This window comes from Portunus trituberculatus, chromosome 38, assembly GCF_017591435.1.
Source record: "Portunus trituberculatus isolate SZX2019 chromosome 38, ASM1759143v1, whole genome shotgun sequence".
In the NCBI taxonomy this organism is placed as follows: domain Eukaryota; kingdom Metazoa; phylum Arthropoda; class Malacostraca; order Decapoda; family Portunidae; genus Portunus; species Portunus trituberculatus.
In genome coordinates this window covers 8,874,176-8,893,540 of record NC_059292.1, presented here as the reverse complement: position 1 = coordinate 8,893,540, position 19,365 = coordinate 8,874,176, and the positions used below count along the sequence as shown (strand labels likewise).

Genomic DNA, 19,365 nt, shown 5'->3' with positions numbered 1-19,365 from the left:
GAGTAAAGGATGCAAAAAAGAGGATACAGATAACACTATTGGTCTTAATCAGGAGGGGATATGAAGTAACGTCCCTAAGTTTGATATACAGTGAATACTCGTATATTAAAAAGATAGAAAAATTATAACACAGACTGGTAGGTATTAGGAACAGAATCAGCAATCAGGCCATCAGTGTCGAGTCAATGGGGATATTCTAAAAGAGGGTCTCAAAAGTTTATGGAAAGGGAAGACAGTTGAGTACGGGAAGATAAGTTTTATAGTAGAACTGACATATGCAGATCTTCTTGTTTCATGCATCTTCCTTCATGTTCATATGTTCTCACATCACTACACTGGCATCTCCCTGTCTCACCGCACACCACCACAGGCAGACAGACAAACTACGTATAGGTATCGAATCAATGTTATTTCTTACTTCACCACACACGCGAGCACACACACACACACACACACACACACACACACACACACACACACACACACACACACACACACACACACAGACACAGAGGCGCGCTTTCTACTCAAGCTACACATGTTTTCTGTCACGGTGAATAGATTGAAGATTTTCCAGTGAACAGACAGACAAACGGACAGTAAGACAGTAGCTTTAATACCTCCCACGCTTTCTCCTCCTTCTCATTTAACCACACCCCTTCATCCCCATCACTGTTCTCGTAATCCCTCAGTTTTAATCACCCCTTCCCTGTACTCTTTTTTTACAACGCTCCCCTCACCCATTCCTATCCACTACTCCATAAATCGTCTCCCCCTTACACTCTTCCCCACACCAACCCCTTCTCTTGATCCTCCCTTGTACCCACCACACCACTCATTCCTCTCCCCCATCACTCAATGTTTCTCTAGTGTCCATTTCCTCACTAAGCCACACAGTTCCTCGTCATGCTCCCCAACCATACCCTAATCTTGCCATACCGAGCGGTCTTGCAATCTTACGTAACACACACACACACACACACACACACACACAAGGGAGGCGTAAGAAATGAGGGAGAAAACGGACGTAAAAGGAAAAAATCGATGCCAGTGCTGAGAAATATTACGTGCAGAAATCAAATGACGTCACGAGGTCACTAATATTGACGGAGAGACAACGGGTGTGTGTGTGTGTGTGTGTGTGTGTGTGGTGGGGACAGGGGTTGGGCGTCGTTGCACTGTCAGAAGCACGAGAGAAGACAGTGAAAGATGGTGCACAATATTATGCCGAGGAGGAGGTGTTGTTAATGCATGAGGAGGAGGTGGAAGAGGAGGAGGGAAGAGGAGGAGAAGGAGGAGGAGGAGGAGAAGGAAGACGAAGAGAAGGAGAAGAATGAGGAGGAAGAAGAGAAGGAGGAAGAGGAGGAGGAGGAGGAGGAGGAGCAAAAGAAGGAGAATAAGAAGAACAAGAGAAAAAAACCGTATGAAGAAAACCACAAGACAAAATTATCACACAACAACAAAAGAATCGAAAACTAACATCAAAATCAGAACAGAAAGACAAATCTCCAGGAAAGAGAAGCTGGAAGGCTAGGAAAGGCAAGGTGAAGAATGAGGAGGAGGAGGAGGAGGAGGAGGAGGAGGAGGAGAGGGAGAAGAATGTGTAGGAAGGAGGAGGAGGCGGAGGTAGTGGTGGTGGTGGTGGTGTATCAGGCAGTGCAGAGGGAGCACGTGACATATAGTGCAGACGACACGACAGATGCAATAAAGCGAGGCACTTGTAAGAAAGAAGGCACACTTCATCAAACAGGAAGGTGTGTGTGTGTGTGTGTGTGTGTGTGTGTGTGTGTGTGTGTGTGTGGTGTGTGTGTGTGTGTGTGTGTGTGTGTGTGTGTGTGTGTGTGTGTGGTGGGTGGGTGTGTGTGTGTGTGTGTGTGTGTGTGTGTGTGTGTGTGTGTGTGTGTGTGTGTGTGTGTGTGTGTGTGTGTGTGTGTGTGTGTGTGTGGGTGTGTGTGTGTGGGGGGAGGGAGTGTGGGTGTATCCATTACGCAGCAAACCAGTGAGTGACCTGCGTGATCCGAGCGAGTGACCTGTCTGACCTTTGACCTTCCTTCTCTCCCTCTAGTCAGGATTACTCACAAGATTATTACCATTCATGAATTGATCAAGGAGTCGCTTCCTCTTCATTTGCTTCTAAAGAAATAATAAAAAAATATATAGTATTATTCTTTCCTAACCTAATGACAATGCTGCTGCTGGTATCATTATTGTTGTTCCTACTAATTCTAACACTACCACTATCATTTATTAGTTGTGTGCCCTTTATAGTCTCTCACTGTTTCACTTTAGTAGTCCGGAAAAAGGTAAATTAGAACAGGCATGAAACTGAAGCAAAGCAACTGAGTGCAATGAAAGTATTATAGCTAAAGAAAAATTACGAAAATATTTTTTTTTAACTATTTATGGGTCTTGATTTACCTAAAGAACTATAGCAAGACTTGGACTGAAACACACACACACACACACACACCCCGGTAGCTCAGTGGTCAGAGCGCTGGCTTCACAAGCCAGATGACCGGGGTTCGATTCCCCGACCGGGTGGAGATATTTGAGTGTCTCCTTTCACGTGTAGCCCTGTTCACCTAGCAGTGAGTAGGTACGGGATGTAAATCGAGGAGTTGTGACCTTGTTGTCCCGGTGTGTGGTGTGTGCCTGGTCTCAGACCTATCCCAAGATCGGAAATAATGAGCTCTGAGCTCGTTCCGTAGGGTAACGTCTGGCTGTCTCGTCAGAGACTGCAGCAGATCAAACAGTGAATTACACACACACCGCTGTCGTTCGTTTCTGTTTTATTGATCTATATATACTTAAGTTTTTATTTCCTTTTCGTCTCCTATTTCACTTTTTATTACACATGAACAAACAGTCTTCACTGAGTTGTGTTGTTGTGATGCAGTTAGTTAGTTGATTAGCGTGTGTGTGTGTGTGTGTGTGTGTGTGTGTGTGTGTGTGTGTGTGTGTGTGTGTGTGTGTGTGCGCGTTTCATAATTCTATATAGTCATCCCTTTCTTCGTGCCTTCATTTCTTCTTTCTTTCCCTCCTTTCTTTCTTAACCCGCATTCGAGTATTTCACTGTACGCCCTGTACAATCCGTCTCACCTCGTTAATCCCAACATCAGCTCCTGCTTGCCACTTACTGCCCCTCAACCTCAAACTTGAAGCAAGATATTCACACCTCTTTCTGTCACAACCCGTCGAAGAAGAAAGATAAATGACGGCGGTGGAGAGGGAGGACGAGGAGAAGGAGACTTACGAAAATGGAGGAGACAGAGAAGAGGAGGAGGAGGAAATAATATTCATAGTTTGGAACAAAGGAACTTGTGAAAATTATTGATAAAAATTGCTTGGATAATTGCAGAAAAATGAAAATATTTCTATAAGTGAGTTACCTTTTTAAGAAGGGAAAGATTCTCTCTCTCTCTCTCTCTCTCTCTCTCTCTCTCTCTCTCTCTCTCTCTCTCTCTCTCTCTCTCTCTCTCTCTCTCTCTCTCTCTCTCTCTCTCTCTCTCTCTCTCTCTCTGTGTGTGTGTGTGTGTGTGTGTGTGTGTGTGTGTGTGTGTGTGTGTGTGTGTGTGTGTGTGTATGTTTTTTTTTTTGTGTGTGTGTGCGTGTGTGTCCCAAAGAAAACATAAAGGAACACAAAGAAAGAAGGAGAAGTGCACTCATAGGTAGGTAAGGGTGGGTAGGTAGGAATAGGCAGGAATAAATGCTCTTTTAGAAGTTATCTGTTCTTTAGTCTAGGAAACTTCCATAGGATACTTCTATTGTTTTCATGTGTTAAGATGATGAGATTTCGCCATTTAGCAGAGTCTGATTACGAGGTGTTGACCTTCTTTTGCTGTGTGTTGAGCGGGACAGGACTGAAGACGACAGTTGGCAACAGTACTTGTGAGCGACAGGCAACAGCGTGTATGTCCTGTTAAACTCAGTGTTGTGTGGTTTGTGCACAATACTCAAAATTCTAAAACTAAGTGAAGTGTAGTCGATGTTTTGATATAAAGGCATAGTGACATCACATAACTTTTCCCGTTACTACGTTATCCAGTAACGGGAGAACTTTTCTGTTTGTTAGTGCAAATATATTGCATACAATGACGTAACTAAAACTCTTTCTCATGCCTATTGATAGACAAGAGACTCAAACCTGGTGATTTTCAAAAGGATTGAAAATTTGATGAAGGAAAGAATCCAATCTTATCCTCTTTCTTTTTATCTTTAGCTTTTTGGCGGCAACAACAACAACAAGGCTAATGCGACTTTCCCTATTCCCTAAACTGGCCACATGGATGGGCTTAAAAGCCTTCAGATTGCAGGAGGAGTTTGACGGGAAGAGGAAGAGAAGATGGGAAGGAAAAGGAAAGAAGGATGGTGAAATGTGGGAAGGGAAACTCGGTGACTGTCCTTTTCTGCTTCTGTCTGCCACACCCTGCCTCTCCTCTCCTCCACTCCTGCACCAAAGCCCACCGGATCAATACCCACACACACACACACACACACACACACACACACATGACAAAGGACTACAAAAATGAAATATATATAGTGACTAACATTAAAATTACCATTACGTGTCTTTTATTACGATTGAGATGGTGAGTTACCATGCCTTGTAAATTGTGAACATCTGATTTCCACAACCCATGAAGTCTCCTGGCGTCTTCTCCCATTCAACCATGCGTAATCCTTTCCTCACACTCACTACTTTTCATCTCCCCTCCATTCTGCCCTCTTCCCTTCTCTCTCTTCCTCACTCTCGTCCTCCTCGCGTATACAGCACCAATATCGACACCATTACCCTTCATTATGTTTCCTCCCGAATACTCTTTGTGATTAATGGTTGTTTGATAATCTAATTCCTCAAGAGTATTTCCAAACACAATTTAACCCTCAAGACTAGTTTCAAACCACTAAATATCTTGCATCAGCTATATTGAACCCGCTCTGGATGAGATTACTAGAGATTTCAAAGGTGTTTTCATAATTTCAGTAATGTTTTGATAACAATGATACGCCACCGATAGAAGAACACCCATGAGAACCCTATTAGTTATTTCCATGGCCTTTAGAAACTACCCTAAGGACAACCCATAAGGGCATTTAAGAATATGGAGATCTATTCTGTCTTGTCTTTTATATTCTCTCTCTCTCTCTCTCTCTCTCTCTCTCTCTCTCTCTCTCTCTCTCTCTGTCATCTACCCGTTCACTTCTCCCTGTCACTCACTCGGGTAAACAAAGCACACCATTATTCTTGCTGCGCCGGAAATGCCCGAGAGAGTAGAGAGAAGGCCACAGTAAAGATAGAAATTCACGACGTCTGTCCTTGAAGCTTGCAAGATACCATCGTATCCGCCATTACTGACTCAGAAAAGCTGATGCGATAACACGCGAAAGTGAAGCAGAGAGAGAGAGAGAGAGAGAGAGAGAGAGAGAGAGAGAGAGAGAGTATTATAAGATCACACACTCTACAATACAATAACTTGCCACAGAAACATAAATGGAAAAAAAAGAATAAATATATAAAGGTAAATCTTTGAAATAGCAAATGATAAATGATAAGAACAAAAGGAACAGAAACAAACAACACACACTTACACTCACAACACTACACCATACAAAATAATAGTGTTACATGAGCGTCAGTGCAGTAATTAACCCATTCGGTACTGGGACGCCTTTCTACCTTGAATTTTGGGTGTGACTGAACGATTTTATTTACATTAGGAAGGGTCTATGGAGGTCGGAAGTCTAATGGCCAGTCTTTACTATTTTAAATTGACATAAGTTTCTGAAGCTGTGTATAATCACCAAATAGTAAGCAGAATAAATGTGAAAACGTGTCCTGGTACTCAGGGGTTAATCTCGGCAAGCAGGAAGTAGGTGCCATGACGCAAGGCCGACGTAAATGGTAAGAACAAGAAACGCAAGATTCAGAAGTGTGTCATTGTTTAAATTCGCTGTTTTCGAGGACGAGCGAAAGAAGACGTGACTGGGAACACGTCGGAGGGTTGGAGGAAGAGGTAGTGGAGGAAGTGGAGGAGAGAAGGAGGGAGCAAAATGACGGCTGGGGAGAAAGAGAAGTGAAAAGTGGTAGGAGAAAGAAAGGGGATAATCTTAAGAGGGAGTTCAAGTACTGTATATACAAATACGCACCGGACAAGATCGAGAACACAAAGGTACGCAAAGGAAAAACAAACAGCAGCAGATATATTGGCCCTTGTTGAGTTGTTTCAGGATCCAAGACTTTATTATCCCACATGCAGGGGAAGGAGTACAGTATAGATGGTAACCTCTTCCCTGGAGGAGGAGAAGGAAGACAAGAAGGAAGAGGATTACAAAAGGAAGAGCAAACAGTAACAGGAAGAGGTGGAAGGGCGATATGTGAAGGAAAACGAGAAGAGAGAAAATAAGAAAAGGAAAATTATATGAAAGAGGAGAATAAGACGCTTAAACCTGAAGAAGAGGAAAAAAGAAAAGAAAAGAAGAAAACAAGAAAGCAAATCAAGATTCAACATTAAACAAAAAATAAATCAGCAAATAAAGAAATAACGAAATAGAGAAAGAAAGTGAGGATTAAGAGGAGGAGAAGGAGAAGAACGAGGGAGGCATCTGGGATCACGTGAGCAAACGGAGAAGCGGAAGGAGGAGGGGAAGAGGAGGAAGAGGAGGAGGAGGAAGAGAAGAGAGATAAGAGGGTTACAGTACTACCAATAATTAAAGTAGGGATAATGAAGATGGAAAGATAAGAGAGGAGGGGGGAGAGGGATGAGGGAAGAGGGAAGAGGGAGAGGAGAGAGGGGAGAGGGGAGCGAGGTGCACGTGTGGAGTGAAGGTAAGAGTGAGACAAAGCTCCTTCGCATCTAGAGAAGGAATGTTAAGTAAGCGAAGATGTAAGCCAGACACAGCAGGGCATAGGTCACTGGTGCGGCCTGAGGAGCTGTGAGTCACTGGCAGGGGTGAGCAAGCACAGATAGGCAGGGAAGGAAGGGAGGGATGTCTCACTAGCAGGAAAAGGCAATGATGGGTAGGCAGAGAGATGAGTCACTGGGAAGGGTAAGCAAGCACGTATGGGTAGGGAGGGAAGGCTGCGTCGATAGCAGGGTAAGGCAAGGTTGATAAGAAGGGAAGGAAGGAAAGGGTGTGTCACTATAAGGGAAAGGCAAGCATGGATAGACAGAGAAAGGAAGGATGTCTCACTTGCAAGGAGAAGGGCAGGGTGCGTAGGCAGGGACAGAAAGAGAAGGATGTTTCACTAGCAGGGGAAGGCAAAGGTGAGTTGGTAGGAGAGAGAAGGGAGAGACGTATCACTCATCAGGGGAAGGCAAGAGTGCGGAGGAAGGGGTTGGGAGGGAGGGATGTTTCACTAGCAGGGAAGGACAAGGGTGGATAGGAAGGGGCGGGTAGGCATCGCGTGAGAGCAGCTTTAGTGCTACCAGGGGAATCAACCCCCTCAGCTCCTTTCATGTGCTCCTGTGTCACGCTGGTGGCCAACTTCCGCTCATCAGCAACATGAAGCTTGTCTGTTGCTCGTGCAATAACTTGTTCCAGCACAATGCCATGATTAATTCCCGCAATCAATGTCTTCCACTCTTTGCTCCGTCTCTCATCCCTCATTCCAAACAGTACATGGCTGAATCCTTAACGAGCACACTATTGACGCCATCCATCACACCAAGGTAACTGCTGACACCTCTGTAATCCTTCTTTTTGCATCACACTGGGCAGTTACAAGTATACAATAAACAGAACTCCAAATCTAAGAAACGGGGCCTCGAATGAATTGATAAAACAGTGAAGCAAATACGCAAACAGGTGACGCAAAGGAATAGATAAATAAATAAATACAGTTTAGGGAAACAATGAATAGCAAAGCAGGTGGCCGGTGCTCAAGTGTCGTCACCTCACAAGTTTGTAATTTTATTCGAAGTTACTGTTAGTCTTTTTATTACTCCTGTACATCCATACAGATCAAATCTTCATAACCGGTCACTTTTACTCATCTTTTTTGTGTCCCGATCGCCGCGGAAGAGACTGCTTAGCTGAAATCTCTCAGTGTTTGCAGTAAAACTTTCCGCCAACGGCTCCTTAGATACGGTAAAATGATAACTGACATCCTCTCATCACCAGGAAACCAGTTAAAAGTTTACCGTGAAATAAATAGGAATGATGATTACAAGACTTCACCAAGAACTATAAATCAAATCAATAAAGTGTTGAATAGAAGTTCAGTGATCTGCATTATAATAATATTGATATACCAGATTATTCCCCGGGAGACGAGTGGCGTGGAGTGAAGGCAAGTAATATGACACTGCATTACCTTATTGGATAGATGGTAATGGGCCGCTGTGGCTACAAGGCTGTCATTCTTATTCCCCTTGGTAAATACTCGGAACCATAAGGCTTACTTCAACAGGATAATGTAATCACTATATACCATTATTAAAGCAACACACATACAAGTAGGTCTTTGATTCTCATTCCCATCCTATATGGGTCACTATTCAACACGACATGTATATGACTTTAATGTTTATATCATTATAATAATAAATACTCAAAAACAGGTACTAGAGCATAAACATGACCTAAAATATTTACCATAACAAAAACCGAATCCCAAGTGTTTCTGTTTCAAATTCTATATACTATTTTGTTCTTTCCTCAATACCATTCCTAAAGGTCACTGAGACGATTACTATGGTTGCTGCTAGGGTTTATTTTTCTAATTTTTTTTGCAGAATCTGTTAAACTACCACTACATTTATTTAATATTCTTGAAAATTTTTAAAACTTCAGGCGATGGCTGTTAAAAGTGGAAATAGGACACCAAACGTTCTAAACACGAACATTCATTTCCCTTTACAACGGATACATGAAAGAGGCTTTCAAGTATCTAGTAATAAGATACAACAAAAATAAAGCAAGCCATGGCTCTGCGTAAGACTCTTATCAACACAGGCACTTGAGTTTTCAGCAAATAAACTACTTTCCAATTTTCGGACGCTTTCGGTAATTTTTTTTTATCAAAATCCATCTTTATATTGCTTTTGTCATTTTCACTTTCATATAACGTACACAAAATATTTCTATCCCTCTGAAGTAAAGTTCTCAGTCATTGACCTTTCACTGGTTGTCTGACGCAGCTCGGGGGAAAGCATTCCGCCCACCACCTCCACCCGCCTGGCGCCTCCTTTGATTGCCGAGGCCGTCCGCAGAGCTCTAAACTTGCTTCAGTCACGACCTAAAGGACAGCCTGAGGAGACCATTCAGGCACCAAAACGCTGCTGAAATGTGAGGCTTTCCCTGGCTCTGTCGCTCTTTTAATTTTAAGGCTTTTCATCTATTAGAATGACATGGCTTCTTACAAAAAAAATGAAGGTAGTGAGTAAGATGAGAGACGGGCAGGAGAAGGATGTATAACTGGCAGAGAATGGGTAAAATGAGTGATGGGAGGAGAACTCAAGGGATGGATAGGTGAGAGAGTGGATAAGATAATGTAAAAGTGGATCAGAGCATGGCCTGGGTGGTCACTCGTGCACTGGGAAACACCTGATGTGAGTGTTTAATCATCTGTTCTTGGTTTCTTGCTTTCCTTGCCGCCAACCTCTAGTGGAGATGAAACGCGGCCTTAATAAAAACTTTCGCACACAATACAAGATAAATGCTAGCGATCTTCATGTAAATATCTTCAACGAGAGAGAGAGAGAGAGAGAGAGAGAGAGAGAGAGAGAGAGAGAGAGAGAGAGAGAGAGAGAGAGAGAGAGAGAGAGAGAGAGAGAGAGAGAGAGAGAAGTATAAAAAGAAACAAATCCCAAGAACAATACAAACTAAACCAACATTGAATTCCCTTGAAAATTGCACATCATTTCGAGAATTCCTGGAAAGAAAATCAATACATGCCTTTCAGTTCCCTTAACGTAGCAAGAAGAAAAAGATATGATGGGAGAGCTCTCGTGTTAAAAATGAGTAAGTAAAATGGAAGCGTAAGAGAAAGAGTGAGAGAGGAGACGCATGTGCATGAATGGAGCCGAGAAGGATGGACAAGACCCGCAAAAAGAAAAGGTGCTCCTTCGGGAATACAAACAACATGAAAGGAGAGCAAGGTAAAGGCCGTTCAGCAGTGTGAAAGGAATGCTGGGTGAGGTAGAGGTGGTGGTGGCTGAGACGTAAGGGGAGAAATGTACAAACAAGAGGTGACTTCCGTGGAACATTGGAGAAGGCGAGGAGGACTTGGGGGAGAGGAATGAAGAGCAGGGCAAAGGAGACGCGTGAGAGGAATGAAGTGAAGGGGAAATTTCTGGGAGGGAGGAGGAGACGCTGTGACGTGAGGAAAATAAATTGGGTAGAAATATGGAATGGAAGTAGACAGGTGGCAAAAGGGAGGAGAGGCGATGTGTATGTATATATACCTTATCTGGCGGGGAGAGAGATGTACAGCATTGAAAGTCGTATCATGTTCTTCCTCTGTATGTGTTTCATGTACCTTTATTAACACACATGAAGGTACCCGAGGGAAAAAAACAAATATCAAAAAGTGGCTACATAACTAGTACTCTGAATTCAAAGGCTCACGTGGTTATTTCCATTAATGATATCGAGTTTGAGATCGTAAAGCTGTTGGTGGAGGTGTTGGTCTTCAGTTTATTATTGTTCGTATCACTCTAACCCACATCAAATGTCAACTACTACTGAACCACTGCAAAAGGTTATGCACACTAAACACAAAGTTCTGGAGGCTTACTACACCTTCAAGGAGTCTAGGAGTGTTGCGTTGACACCCGAGGGAGCCTTTACCACACAAATGTATTGGTATTGATATTCTTCAATGATAATGCGTGCTTGCTCATTTCATTTTGTTTTATCGTGTTGATTACTCTCTAAGGGACTCATTTAATTTAAAGATGTATTGTGTAAATGTTTGTTCCCATCTTCTCTTTCCTCTTCATTATCCTCCTCCTCCTCTTCTCCTTCCTAATTTTCCTCCTCCTCCTCCTCCTCCTCCTCCTCATCATCATCATCATCATCATCATCATCATCATCATCATCATAGTTTTCCCTGAGGAGATTACTTGGCAAAACAGGCAAAGGAAATTACTCATTTGTCTTATTTCTTGTTGTGTGTGTGTGTGTGTGTGTGTGTGTGTGTGTGTGTGTGTGTGTGTGTGTGTGTGTGTGTGTGTGTGTGTGTGTGTGTGTGTGTGTTTTTGTGTTTGCGTTTGTGTGTGTGTTTTGTCCTTCACTTCCTCTCGTTGTGTCATGGTGGACAGATTAATTAATTCACTGATTCAATTATTACCTAGCTAACTGACTGGCCAAGATCATTTTAACGAAGTACTACTAAGCTCCAGTCATTTCACCACTTGTTGGAGATCTACGTAAGTGCTTCTGTTCTGGCCAGGGAGGAAAACTATACTGTGAAGTCAACTTTGCTGAATTTTGATAGGTATCTGTTGAAATTATAGACAAACAGAGACAAAGATAGACAACCGCACAATAACATAACGATCATTAGCAAGACAGGCAGTGCGGATACACAGATACACAGACACTAAAAAAGATATAAATATTATGTCAAACCTGTATTGAGTATCAAATTTAATATCTGTACCAATTAGGCAAACATCAATTTTACATGAATGACAATTGAAAGAATTCCGTGGCCTGCAAATTCCCGTCACAATTAACCAACATAATCGTGTGTGTGTGTGTGTGTGTGTGTGTGTGTGTGTGTGGGCGAGTCCCTCTTCACATACGCTACCATACTCTAAAAAAAAAAATCAGATAACTAACACGTAAATAGATTCTGTCCCTACGCATTCATCGTCTCCTATCCATTGAATCTATACGGGAGACACTAACTCCTATAACGAAAGGGGTGAAAATAGTAACAAATACATGCATACTGGAAAAAAAAAAATGACATACCGAAGGATGATTTGTATAGTTAAAAGCAAAGGCTGGTAACTCTTACACCAGAAATGCTAGTCAGTGGCAGTGAACAAGACACACGTGCCGGAGAAGATTACGTAAATGTCGAAACTCAAGCACTGGATGAAGAGAAGGTGTAACTGTGTGTGATATCTGCATACACTCATCCGCCTCCATGAGATCTACCAAGGTAAATATTTATCGACCAAACTCTAATAGTGAGGAAATACAGCAATCTACCATGATGACCTGGAGGAGAAGGAACTGAACCGAAGCTCAGGCACTTATGATAATGCACACTAACCACTGAGCCACAGAGATATGACGAGGTAATAAAAGTAAGTCAATAAACAGGAAAACTAGTGCAAATCAACAGATGGGTTTTGAATATCTTGCGTATCTAAGCTTCTCCCATGTGTTAACCATCGAATATTCTCTCTCTCTCTCTCTCTCTCTCTCTCTCTCTCTCTCTCTCTCTCTCTCTCTCTCTCTCTCTCTCTCTCATTTCCATCATCCTCTTTCTTATTGTTTGCTCTCTTTCATCATCATAATCTTGTTTTTCTATCCCATCCGCATTTTGTTTCACCTCTTCCTTTCATTTCATTTCATTTTCACTTCTTTCATTTTTTTTCCATTGTCTCGTCCTTCATTTCTCATTTTACCTTTTCTCATCACGTCCCATTTCTTCTCACCTCTCCCTGTCCTTTCTCTCAAATCCTCCCTTCCCCCTTTCATATAAGGTTCCTCATCCTTTCTCTCCACTTCTTTTCCCCTCTCCGTGCTGCTCCCCATCCCGTCCCCTCTCATCTTCCCTCATCTCCCTCTCTTTCTTCTCTGTTTCACGTAACTTGCCTCTCTCATACACTCCCACTCATCCGGAACACGCCTCACGCCTCTCACATTGCTAGAGAGAGAGAGAGAGAGAGAGAGAGAGAGAGAGAGAGAGAGAGAGAGAGTGTTATTGATGCCAGCCATTATTACTCTCCCCCTTGGTCCCTTCTCCCCTCAGTCATCTGTAAGGGAACTGCCTCTATGTCTGTATGTCTGTCTGTCCCCTTAATGCATCTGTCTCCCCAACGCTTCAACATTGCAAGAGTCGTTTGGCGACTGCATTACTGCGTCTGAGAAATCATTAAGTCTTAGCAACCTTTAGCTGGCCAAACAACTTGTGTGTATTTGTGAAACATTAGCAATAAGTATTCAGAAAGGCTTTCAACAGTGTGTTTGTTGAGGTCTGGTGACGCTTAACACACTCCTGCGATGGAAATGTGAGTCCTTGGTTTGAAGGAAGGAATTTTTGGGGCTCTTTTCGCTGCTTTAGTCTTCTTGCATTAGAAAAAAAAACATATGTACTTATACCCTATCACTTCCATAGCAAACCATCACACATCACCATGACAGCAAATACTCAAACATTCTTTCCAATACAAAGGCTGGAAAATCTATTGAGTTAACTGCCACTATGCTGATTCCTGGAGGAGATGCGAGGAATATCTAAGTAGCAACGCCAACCCACTCCAACACGTCACTCAGGCACGCACTACTCACTTAGCCTCTTCTTCAAAAAATAAGCAAGACAGAGTTCCTTGACCCAACTCCCACAGCCTTTAACCCCTTCAGTACCAGGACGTGTTTTCGTATTTATTCTGCTTACTATTTGGTGATTTTATACAGGTTTAGAAACTTATGTGACGTTTAAAATAGTGAGGACTGTGGACATTAATCTTCTGACCTCCATAGACCCTTCCTAATGTAAAAATCGTCTAATCATACCCAACACTCGAAGTAAAAATGCGTCCCAGTACTGAAGATGTTACTAGCACGATCCGCTTTCAATGCTAACCAAACTTTTGATAGAGGGTAATGAGAGCACGCCGCTGTTCCAAGCCCGGCGTTCTCCCCTGTGCTGTGAGGGAGTGGTGGGAGCGGACGCGACTTGCATGGTCTGTTTAGCTGATGAGGTGGACGCGTTCCCTGAAGTGTGGTGAGGGTGACTTGAAATGAAACACGCAATAACAAGTGTAAGAATGAACTATGAAAGTCGCAATAACTCGGAATTCTCAGCTGCGTATTTTTCCTTTGTGTGTGTCTGTGTGTGGGCGTGTGTTTGTGTGGGTCTGTAATAATGTTATCTCAACTTCCTCCTTCTCCTCCTTCTCCTTCTCCTTCTCCTCTTCCTCCTCCTCATACTGTGACACATTTTCTTTGTGTGTCCCATTTTTCTCCATTCTTGTCATAGTTTCTTTTTGTTTTTGGTGTTCACTAACTAATTTTCTCCTTTTCTTTTTCAGCGTTTTTCTCCTCCCTTTCCTGTTCGATTTTTCTACCTCATCTTCAAATCCTTCCTTATTTACTTTTCTATTCCTTTTGTTCAATATATCATTCTTTCTCCTTCATTTTTTCTCACCACTCTTAACAATATCATCTACACATTTTTCCAGCCGTTATCATAGTGACTCCTTTAGTGACATATTTTTCGATTAACTACTCTATTTGCATATTTGTTCCATTCCTTACCCTCGTATTGTTCACTATGGTTATCTGCATTTCATTTCCTTCTTATATTCGAATGTATTGATTTTAACTCTTTATTCCTCTCTTTTTCTCTTCCTTTCTTCCTCTTTTCCCGTTCTCTTTATAATAGTCTACTGTCTTCCTTTATCTATTTCCTAACTCCATTCCTTTCGCTAATCACTTTCCTTTATTTCTGGTTTTTTCTTCCTTCAATGTCTCATTACTCTCTTATGTCTACTTCCTATATAAATTGATTTTTCTTAATTTTTCTCTCTTCCCCCTTTCTTCTTTCCTCTCTTTCTCAGTACCTCTCTGTATCTACTGTCCGACTTCATCCCTTCCCTTCCCTTCCCTCTGTTCCTTCCTCCTATCCCAGTGATTCTAAAACTGGGAGCCAAGAATTTAAGAGGGCCATTGTGGGCCGCTGGATAGCAAACATTTTTGAATTATGTTTAGAATTTGAATTGAAAAAAAAAAAAAAGTATCACTGTTCTGGCAAAGAAAATTTTCTTTTCTTAATCAAGTTGACAATACATTTTTTACGTAAAATTGTTGCGAATGTGGGTACGTATGTATGTATGTATGAATGCGAAATCGCAATTGTTTGTGCAGTGTAGGTACGAGTACGATAAAAAGCACAGAGAAGAACGAACGCGTGAGAGACGGGTGAGAGACGGGTGAGTCACCAGGACACAGAAGGAGAGAGGCGATCCGCGATCTGATGTCACCGTGGCCTGGGATATCGTCACGTAAACATGCAGGTGTAATTCACTCTGATCCATATCATGAGTTACATCTTTTGGTCGACACTTATAAATATAAAAGCGGTCGCTGATTTTCGTGTGTGAAATATTTGTACACTTCATTTATCATTTTATTATTTTTTTGGTTATTATTGTTTTTCATGGCCATTCCCCACATAGGTATTCCTGCTTTTCTTTTTTTATTGTTTATATTGACGTGACTCACTATTCTCATTATTTCAATTGGGGCAGTGGTTGTCAAAGGAGGCGTGTTCTTGTTGTTAGAGAATACATTTCAGCTTGTTAGCTTTGGTGTGAATGTTTAAAATTTTATCATCTTTACTCTGTGTGTGTGTTTGTGTATGAATGTGTTTGTGCGTTATATGTGAGTCCATGGACCTGCTGTGTATGCTGAGATTTGTGTGTTTGTCATTTTATCACTTGTCTTAGTGGTCTGTCCTTCACTATCATTCTTCTGTCTTCATACTGACGCACTCAACGTTTCTTCTGCTGTCCTGTCTTCCTTATTCTAATTAGATTTGCGATGGCCACTAGTGTTACTGAGAAGCGGAAGTAAAGTGAAGAGTAAATTAACTACGGATTTACATCACACCTCGCTGATGGCATCGAGAAACCTGAGTGTGTACTGTGCTTTAAACTGCTGGGGGACGATTCTATGAGGCCTAGGAAGTTGAAGCACCATTTGCAGACCATCCATCCACATTATGCTGAGAAAGACCCCGATTTCTTCAGGCGCCACAAAAGCAGTTTTGGAAAATAGAAACTGGATGCGACCGGTGCTTTCCAACAACAGACCTCAAGTGTAGTTGGGGCATCGTACGAGGTTGCCCTCGAAATAGCGAAGCAAAATAAGCCCCACACAATTGGTGAAACCTTAATGAAGCCTTGTACTTTAAAGATGGTCAAGCGTGTTTTTGGAGATGCAAGTGAACGTAAAATTCAACAATTTCCTTGTCAAACAACACAGTGAAACGGAGAATTAATGAAATGTCAGATGAAATAAAGGAAAAAGTGATACATGAGCTCAAGTCATCTCCAACTGATATGTTTGCCATACAGCTGGATGAGTCAACGGATGTGAGTTCTTGTGCACAGCTGCTCGTGTTCGTTAGGTGTGTTTTCTTGTGTGATATGAAGGAAGAATGTCTGTTATGTACACAGCTTGACACCACCACAACAGCTGAAGATGTGATCGAAAAGCTATTTTCTTTTTTCAAGGCCAACAGGATCCCCTGGGAAAATTGTTGTGGAGTCTGTACAGACGGAACTCCAGCGATGCTGGGATCAAAATCTGGGTTTCGAAAGTATGTCAATCAAGTAGCTCTCTCTCTCTCTCTCTCTCTCTCTCTCTCTCTCTCTCTCTCTCTCTCTCTCTCTCTCTCTCTCTCTCTCTCTCTCTCTCTCTCTCTCTCTCTCTCTCTCTCTCTCTCTCTCTCTCTCTCTCTCTCTCTCTCTCTCTCTCTCTCTCTCTCTCTCTCTCTCTCTCTCTCTCTCTCTCTCTCTCTCTCTCTCCACACACACACACACACACACACACACACACACACACACACACACACACACACACACACACAGCGAGAATGAACAAAGATGCTCAGTAAGTTTGGGGATCAACTGATTTGGGTCTCAATTGGTTTGGGCACCATTGGACTTGAGTCTCAACTGACTTAATGATCACCTGTCTAGATTCTGAATTGATTTGTGGGCCAGATGACCTGAGTACCAATCGTTTAGGGACCTATTGGCATGCACCCCTTTGTAGAGACATGGATTCCTCTTTTACTTGAAAGTGCGCTGGCTTTCCAAGGGCAATGTTGTTAATCGAGTGTCTCAACTTCGGGAGTTGTTCCTGGAAATGCAAGGGAAAGGTGATCTGTTGATTCACCCTAATATGGTTTTGTGGAAGCCACGCCTTGCATATTTAGCAAATATATTTGAGCAGCTAAATAGGTTGAATCTGAAGCTACAGGGCAAGGAAAGAAATGTGTTTCACTGATGGATTGTCTTTGTGGATTTCTTGCCAAGCTCAGAATTGACAAAGAAAGTCGGTGCCAGGAATGTTGTCCTGTTTGTAAACCTTTCAGCTGTCCTTGACGAAAACGAAGAAGATATTCTGCTTGACCATTATTTAAAACTGAAATCACTCAGCATCTGAGATCCTTGGAAAGTGAACTTAATATATACTTCCCAGAATTCGAGGAGGAAGAAGGGAAGTTGGTAAGGAATCCATTTTCTCCCATTCTTGATACTTCTACCATTCCCAGTGAAGTTCAGGACGAGTTCCTTGATCTCAAACATGATACTGCTGCCAAATATCTCTATGAAGAAAAATCTCTGAATGCATTCTGGTGTTCAATGCATCAGTCATATCCAAAAGTCATTGAGCATGTACTTCGACTAATTTTGCCTGAGTTTGGTTTCTCCACCCTTCTACAAGTCAAGAATACGAGCCGGAACCGACTGGATATGGAGCCCGACATGAGATGTGCATTGTCGGTGTCACAACCTCAGATTCGTCGAGTGACTGAAAAGAAACAACGTCACCTTCCCACTGATGTGTGATGCAGAAGCTAATAATTGAACTTTTTCTCAACCATATTCAAATTTGAGAGTGTCCGCTAGTCTTTTGTAGTCTGGTGATGTAAGTTAAGCATATCAAAGAAATCTATCAAACATAAGATAATTGTGACTGTAAGTGTAAACTGTAACAAAGCAAGGGTGTTCTCTTCATCAACATTCTATCTTATTTTATTACCTTTTTTTGGAGGGGTGGACTTTAGGAGAAAATTTAAAGAGAGCCACACGAATGTTGAGAATTCATGAAGGAGGTAATGAGGGGAAAAATTTTGAGAAACACCGTCTTATCCTTCCATTTCCATATCTATTGGTAAACTATTTTTTGTTTTAGCTCCATTCCTTTCCTTCTTTCCTTCCTTCCTTCCTTCCTTCCTTCCTTTCTTCATGAATGCATTTATGTAAGTGCACCATCCATTACATTTTCTCTCCCTTCCTATTCCTTCCTTTCTACTTTACTCCCTTCCTACTTTCAATGTCCCTTTCTCTTCTTCCTTCCCTTCCCCCTTCCTTACTCCTTCCTTCCCGCGCATACTGTAATTAACTTCAGGATGACAAACATGTACCCTTCCTTAATGCGCACGTCGGCTGCCTCGCGTCACCTTTGTCTTAGTTTCTCGAGATTAATGCACGTATGTACTATGGATAATACGCACACTGCCTTCCTCCCTCCCTCTGATGAGTTCTCTTCCCTTGCCTTGCCTTCCCTTCTCCCCCTCTGTGGTCTGTTCCTGCTCGTGGCTAAATATAACTCATATAGACTCGAGTGTTGTGGTGTTGAACTGTTGTGCTGCTTTGTGTTGTGTTTCTTCAGTGCGTGTGTGTGTGTGTGTGTGTGTGTGTGTGTGTGTGTGTGTGTGTGTGTGTGTGTGTGTGTGTGTGTGTGTGTGTGTGTGTGTGTGTGTTACAGGGGGTGTTTTGTGTGAAGGAATTGCGCGTATGTGGAATGTGTGAAGTTCTTGTGTTGTGTGTTTGTTTGATAAGCTTTCTCCGTTCTGAGTTTTTGTTTGTGTGTATGAATGTGAGTGTGCTGTGTTTTACTTGCCTGTGTTCTCTCTCTCTCTCTCTCTCTCTCTCTCTCTCTCTCTCTCTCTCTCTCTCTCTCTCTCTCTCTCTCTCTCTCTCTCTCTCTCTCTCTCTCTCTCAACTGTATGTAAGTGTGTGTGTGTGTGTGTGTGTGTGTGTGTGTGTGTGTGTGTGTGTGTGTGTGTGTGTGTGTGTGTGTGTGTGTGTGTGTGTGTGTGTGTGTCCTTTCACATGCATATTCTAAGCCATTACCAGCACCACCACTACAACCATCTGTAATAACATCACAGTTATCACATCTTCCTTCCACCACATCCACCACCACTACCACCACCACAACCACAAAAACTCTCCATTTGCACGCCTCCTTCATACATTCATTCCTTCATTCATTCACGTTTCTTCTTTCATTCACCTTCATTACTCCTCATCACCATCAATATTAAAATAATCTTCATCGTTCATCTTCCTTCAGTGATTAATCATGCTCGCCTGCAGATTTGAAACGTCTTACATCAATCAGTCATTCAGCATAATCATTTTTTCTCAATCACATATA

The 19,365-nt window shown here is 42.3% G+C and overlaps 1 protein-coding gene across 2 annotated transcripts in view; it reads left to right on the top strand.

Annotated features, from left to right (window-relative positions):
- LOC123514636 (protein trapped in endoderm-1-like) overlaps positions 1 to 19,365 on the top strand; it is a 76,281-nt gene that overhangs the window by 48,511 nt on the left and 8,405 nt on the right. The gene's annotated exons all lie outside the window — the stretch shown is intronic.